This window comes from Mchenga conophoros, linkage group LG18 (genome assembly GCF_057382185.1).
Source record: "Mchenga conophoros isolate Kocher_MC1m ecotype Shallow Benthic linkage group LG18, M_conophoros_male_GT1.1, whole genome shotgun sequence".
NCBI lineage: Eukaryota > Metazoa > Chordata > Actinopteri > Cichliformes > Cichlidae > Mchenga > Mchenga conophoros.
The window spans coordinates 16238949-16244948 of record NC_140543.1 but is presented as its reverse complement, the minus strand read 5'-3'; the positions used below and the strand labels follow the sequence as shown (position 1 = coordinate 16244948).

The 6000-nt window shown below is 40.1% G+C and overlaps 1 protein-coding gene across 2 annotated transcripts in view; it reads left to right on the top strand.

Moving 5' to 3' along the window:
- Positions 1–272: 272 nt before the first annotated feature.
- The window catches only part of greb1l (GREB1 like retinoic acid receptor coactivator), a 46791-nt gene continuing 41063 nt past the window's right edge, over positions 273–6000 (top strand). The window contains exon 1 of one of the 2 annotated variants that reach the window (XM_085253874.1): positions 273–413. The gene's annotated coding sequence lies outside the window, so the exon portion shown is untranslated. The remainder of the gene's footprint in view (positions 414–6000) is intronic. The other variant, XM_085253873.1, reaches the window with a different exon arrangement.

Sequence of the window (6000 nt, the reverse complement as noted above, 5' to 3'; positions counted from 1 at the left end):
CAAATATCATGCTGTCGACGCTATATTGTAACGTAAAGTTAGTAGTACCTAATATAGTTCTTACTGCACGTTTAAACTATAATAAAACAAAAAACAAAAAACTACTTATACATGTCGTCGATGGTTACTATTCATTTACTAGCTTTGGACGACCTCTTTTGCCTTTTTCCTCCCATTTGATAAACAAGCGATCACAAAGAACAACCTTAGCCGAACTTCCGCTGATTTGAACCAAACGGTACGTACTGTAGCTTCCTGACGTCACGTTGTTGCTTCGTCGGCTGTGATCAGCTGTGAGCAGCCGAGCGCCCAAAGCAGCAGCAACGTTGATACTGGCGTCGGAACCGGAGAGCGCAAGTTTACACACGGACCCCAATCCCCGTGGAAATGTGACTTTCTGCGTTACATATAAGGTAGGCTTGCGTTTGAACTGCGTTTTTTTTTTCTTATTTTCCTCGAGGCCTTAATTTGTTTTGGTGCAAATCGGGATGTCATTGTGTGTGTGTGTGTGTGTGTGTGTGTGTGTGTGTGTGTGTGTGTGTGTGTGTGTGTGTGTGTGTGTTTATATCTTTGTGGGCACCAAAAATTGGAAGTTTGCTATACTTGTGGGGAACAACAGCCCTTGGACCATAATCCTTGTCCTCACAGCTTGGAAGGTTGTTGTTTTTTTGTTTGTTTGTTTTTTATAGGTTTTAGGGGTTACAATTGGGTTATAGTTAGGTTTAGGGTAAAGGATATGGTTAGGCATTCATTTTTCATAGTTAGGATTGGGGTAAGGGGCTAGGGTAAGCATTATGTCAATTAGATGTCCCCACAAGATGTGTGAGAGAGAGTGCAGCCAAGCTTTAACATGATCATTTTAGCAATCAGTCCATTTATCCACTGTGATTGCTTCAGTACTTGTTGGTAATTATTCATTGTTAGGAAAGCCATGCCGACTATGCCTGGAGCCAGGTCACTAATACTTGTGTGTCTGCTGAATACTGTAACAGTTGCCTAAGGCTTGGTGTTGAAACAAGCTTCAACAGCTTAGATAAAGTCATATCAGATAAGAGTGAGCAGCAGGTTTATTTGGAGCCTGTGCATATTACAACATTCTTCCATCCACAGCACATTTGGCACTGTACCAGATGCACGGGGGTGCTTACAGTAGACGTTCTGCTTATTTTTTACTGCTTCACAGCAGGAACTTTAAATGAGTACAGTATCACATGAGTAATCATTCATTTGTCAATTAGCTGGGTGGCCTGTCTTGCGTGGAGCACGCGCAGCCCTGTCAAAGAGGACAAGGAATGGAGGGGTCAGGGGGGCTCTGAGCGCTGACCATCTGGCCCTTGGGGGGCTGGTTTCCTCACTGGCTGCCTTTGTTCCTGGTGAACAATTGGGACTTAATCTTGGTGGAGATAACTAAGGCCCCATGACAGCATTCGTGCACTAGGACAGGTCTCTCTCTTTAGCCTTGAAGGAGATATCTCTTTCTCATGTTGCTTTGTGAAGGCTCTGACTGGCTTGCTTTCAGTGACTTTTGCATCTTAACTTTTTAATCTGCAGTCTCAAGTAAAGCTTTAAAAAATTCTAAACTGTTGTTTCATTAAACACCTGAAGGTTCCCTCCCTTTTTCATAAAACCATGCACATTGGATCGTTCAAAACTACAAATTAAGTAAGATGCACCTCATTTCTGTTTGCCTTCAAACGATGTCCTATTTAAAATAATAACACATCTTATTTGGGCGGAGCATTATCCGACCTTTTCTTTCCTTACGATGCTGGTCTACCTTCCTTTTCTTCCCCATCTTCTCATCCATTGTTTTATTGTGCTGGAAACCTGTTATGAGGCAAAGAGGTTTTCCAAAAATGCAGCATGACATTTCGCTTGTGAAAAAAAAAAATTAACCAGGTTGTGGATAAATGACTATGTCACATCCATTCGTGCTCAGACAATTGTCACCAGGGTAACAGATTTATTTATTTTCCTGTTATTATTCTCTCACTGTAATTTTTGGGGCTCTGCTTTTGGTGTTCATGTCGTGTTGTTTACTCAGTTGGCCTTGTGCCTTTCTCTTTTTTTCCTTCACAAAGAAGATTTGTGTTCATTTGCTGTTATGATAAACCGGGCTCTGTCAGATCACTGAGGGTTGTAATCACTGTCATAACAAAAAGATTCAAACCGACTGACTATCCATTTAATCAGTAACATAGTGGATTCAGATTCCATGGTGGCTTCAAGCAAATTTTATATACTGATCAATGAAACTAAATCAGATCATCCATGATACCAGTTTTGAGATCACAAAAACACCTCCGGGGGTAACCAGCAGATGTTTCTGTTGATCCTTTCTGAAGTACTTTTCAGTGAATGTGCCCTTTTCTGATCACGAGTGCAGATGGCACGAGGGACAAAATCCCAACTAAAGAGATCAGCACTATTGTTTTCACACTTCTTCGGCTGCAGTGTGACAAGCCCCAGAAAACAGGTGGTCCTCAATATAGGCGCCATTCATCAAATTGCTGAGGCAGGAGTCATGACCCTCTATTCAGGTTTTATCCTCATATCCCGTGTTGTCAATACGATTGTGTCACCAAAACCTGTTCTGTCATCAAAAACGTAGTTCATTAAAATATCAGTGTTTCCATCAGTGCCACAGCAAGAAAAAGTAAGCACTAAAATTTGACTTGCTTACTTAAACAAAAGTGTGTAAATTTTGTCAGCAGAACATCCTAAAAATATAAAAAGTTAAAATATTCAGTATATAAAATGTGTGTTTTTACATTTATTTGTATTATTGAAATTATTACTGCATCTGCATTAATATCTCGGCAGCTTAACTGTTGCCGTTGTTTGAGGTTCAAGCTAATTGATATTGTTTTATATTTATTTTGTAGCTTTTTTAATTAAAGAAAAATTCAATTTAATGCATTTGTCTCACATATGTTGTTCTGTAGTGTGACTACAAGCTGGAAATGCAGTAAATTTCCATCCCTCCCTCGTAAAGAAGCATTACGTCCCACTTCTTGCAAACAGAGGTCAGATCTCCTACAAAAAAAATACTTGTTGGTAAATGCAAATAAATTACAGATAAATCGAGGTTCACTTTCAGGAGAAGAAGATGTTTTCTGATTCCTAATGAGATCTCTTTAGTGCTTTTTAGCAGTAACTGTGTCTGATGTGACTAGCTAACCTTACCGTGTCACTGTATATCAAAGATTAACTGGCCCTTTTCAGCAAAACATAAAAATTCAAAGAGCATCTCAGCCATGATGTGCGAAGCCAAACGTGTTCCACATGGATGCTCGTAAACCTTTAACCTGTCTTTGTGTTTATTTTTATTGGGGGCCAAGAATGCCAGGAACACTGTGTTCACTTGTAATGTTGTGAGTCTAAATAAATGAAAGCAAATATTCAGACTACAGGGGCCACGTAAGGGCTGTATGTTTTTCTTTCTTCTGCAGAGAATCACATCTGTCTCCCATTCTATTCACTTAAAAAGCAGCAGAAAGAACAGTTCACCGTGTGTTTTGAAGCTCTCATTCATCCGAGTGAATATTTGCTAATTTTAATTTTTCAATATCATCTCTGCAGAACCATGGAAACAGCAAACACTGTAGAAAGTGGTCCTCCATGTTTCCTTTTTAATGATTGTCTCTTGAAAAATGCATCATGAAAGGAAGAAGAGGAGAAGCACAAATAAGGTTTGAGAAGAGCTGGTGAGCCTCCAGAGGGGAAGAGATGGGAGAAAAGGGTGAAAAAAGAAGTGGGAGTGATGAAGCTAGAAACAAGGCAGCTGGATGCAGACAGAATATCACTTTTCTTTATCCAAACCTGACACTTGTTGCTGTTGGATTAGTTAAATGTGTAAAACCTGAGTGTGAAGAGGAAAGACCTAAAATTGTAAATTGAAACTGTATGTACTGTATGCTGGTGTATGACACGCCTGACAACTGGATCATTAAAGCTAATTTCACAAAGGCCTGTGCCCCTCCCCCGGCTGAAAGGAGATGTCAAAGGTCTGTGACCTCTTCCATTTATGTGCATTGATCCCGCTACCGGGGGAGGGCTTCCTCCTCTAAGCCCTCCACCATCAGCTGTTATGTCTTAGTTTCACCTGCAGGAAACTGAGCAATTATATCTGTTTTTTTATTTACTTCAGTACACATTTCTTCTCTCTTTACCAACTATTGTCATACACGTAAACAGAAATTAGTACATAGTACTTATTTAGAGCCAAACCTGGGATTTTATGGCAAAGGAGGGTTGTACGTATTCAGTAGCACACTATAAGGTTTGATGAACAAAAAATTAAGTGGGCATCAAAATCCAGAGCAATTTAATTTAAAACTTAGGCTACGTCCACATGTACCCGGGTATTTTTGAAAATGCAGGTTTTTCTATGCGTTTGTACCTTTCGTCCACACGTAAACGGCGTTTTTGGTCACTGAAAACGGAGATTTTTAAAAACTCCGGCCAGGGTGGATATTTTTGAAAACTCAGTTTTTGCATTTATGTGTGGACGAGAAAAACGGAGAAAACGCAGCGTCAAAGGTGTGCGCATTTTTTGATGTCACACTGTGCGCCACGTTATTGTTTCGGTGAAATTAATTTCTACAATACTATTACTGTTAATTTTACTCTCTGCAGTGTTTAAATGCTTACATATACACACACAATTACTGTCCCTCCACACATACGACTTGGTTCTGCTTCTATTAGTGGTGTGCGGATCGATACTGAAATATCGATTCTTCCGATACCAGCAATTTATGTTCTAGAATCGATTCTCATATTATAATATCGATATTTTAGTACTCTGGGTTAAATTTGTAGTTCTTCCATTAAAATGAACGCAGTGGAAAGAAACTATACAATTCGGATCGTCTAATTTGGAAGGAACTACTTCCTCTTACGCCTTTCATAGTCATATGCGGAATACGGCTGTATAAATGTGTGGCAGCCCCTGGCGTGCACACTCACAACAATGGCTGAGCGCAAACAGAGTCCTGTGTGGACACGTTGTTGTTGCAACACCACTGACCTCGTCAAACACCCCGGAGTAAATCACATCACAGAATATGATAAGCTTATGTTGAGGCGAACTGAAGACGAGGACAGGGACAGGTGCTGCTAGGGCGAAACAGACGTCTCTCGCAGAGTCCTTTAGTGCTGCAGGCAGGCAACATGCTCAAATAGCGCACAACGTCAGTTTTTTTTATTTATTTCTATATGATTATTCTGCATTATTAAGCAATAAAAACAAGTTGTCTGATGTCCTCTAATCATTATGAAGCAATATGGTTATGTTATTATTACAATTACATAATACAATTATATATTGTATTATGAAATGCAATGAAACATTAAGTTTTTGTACAGAGTATCGGTATCGGATCAGTATCGCCGATACCACCCTGAATTTTACTTGGTATCGGATCGGAAAGGAAATCAGTGGTATCGCACATCACTAGCTTCTATGCCCCAGCTTTGTTACTTTTTCCCACCGAGGCTTCGAGACTTCTGATTGGCCAACATTTCTGCACGGTTAGGAATATATCGCCACCTGTTGCTTTGGCATGTTCCTAGCAGCGTTTTCCTTCATTTCTGCCTTTACGTGTGGATGGGATTATTTTTAAAACGAAAACGGAAAATCTCCGTTTTCAAAAATACCCGTGTACGTGTGGACGTAGGCGTTTCTGTTTGAAAACGCATCGTTTTCTCTCCGTTTTAGCCTCCCGTCCACACTGAGACGGCCTTTTCCCCAGGGAAACACGCAGCATTTTGAAAACGCTCTCGAAAACATACAAACATTCAAAACGGATCTGTCCCGTCACAGTGTGGACACTCGAAAACGCAGACTTTCTAAAACGATGACGCATTTTAGTCATGTGATGCAGTCATGTGACCAATTAAACAAAGATAGTGGAGTGCATTATACAGCAGTTGTTTTGATTGCTCTCAATTTTGACAGCCCTAAAAAAGATTAATATCAGTTTGTACATGCTCCAG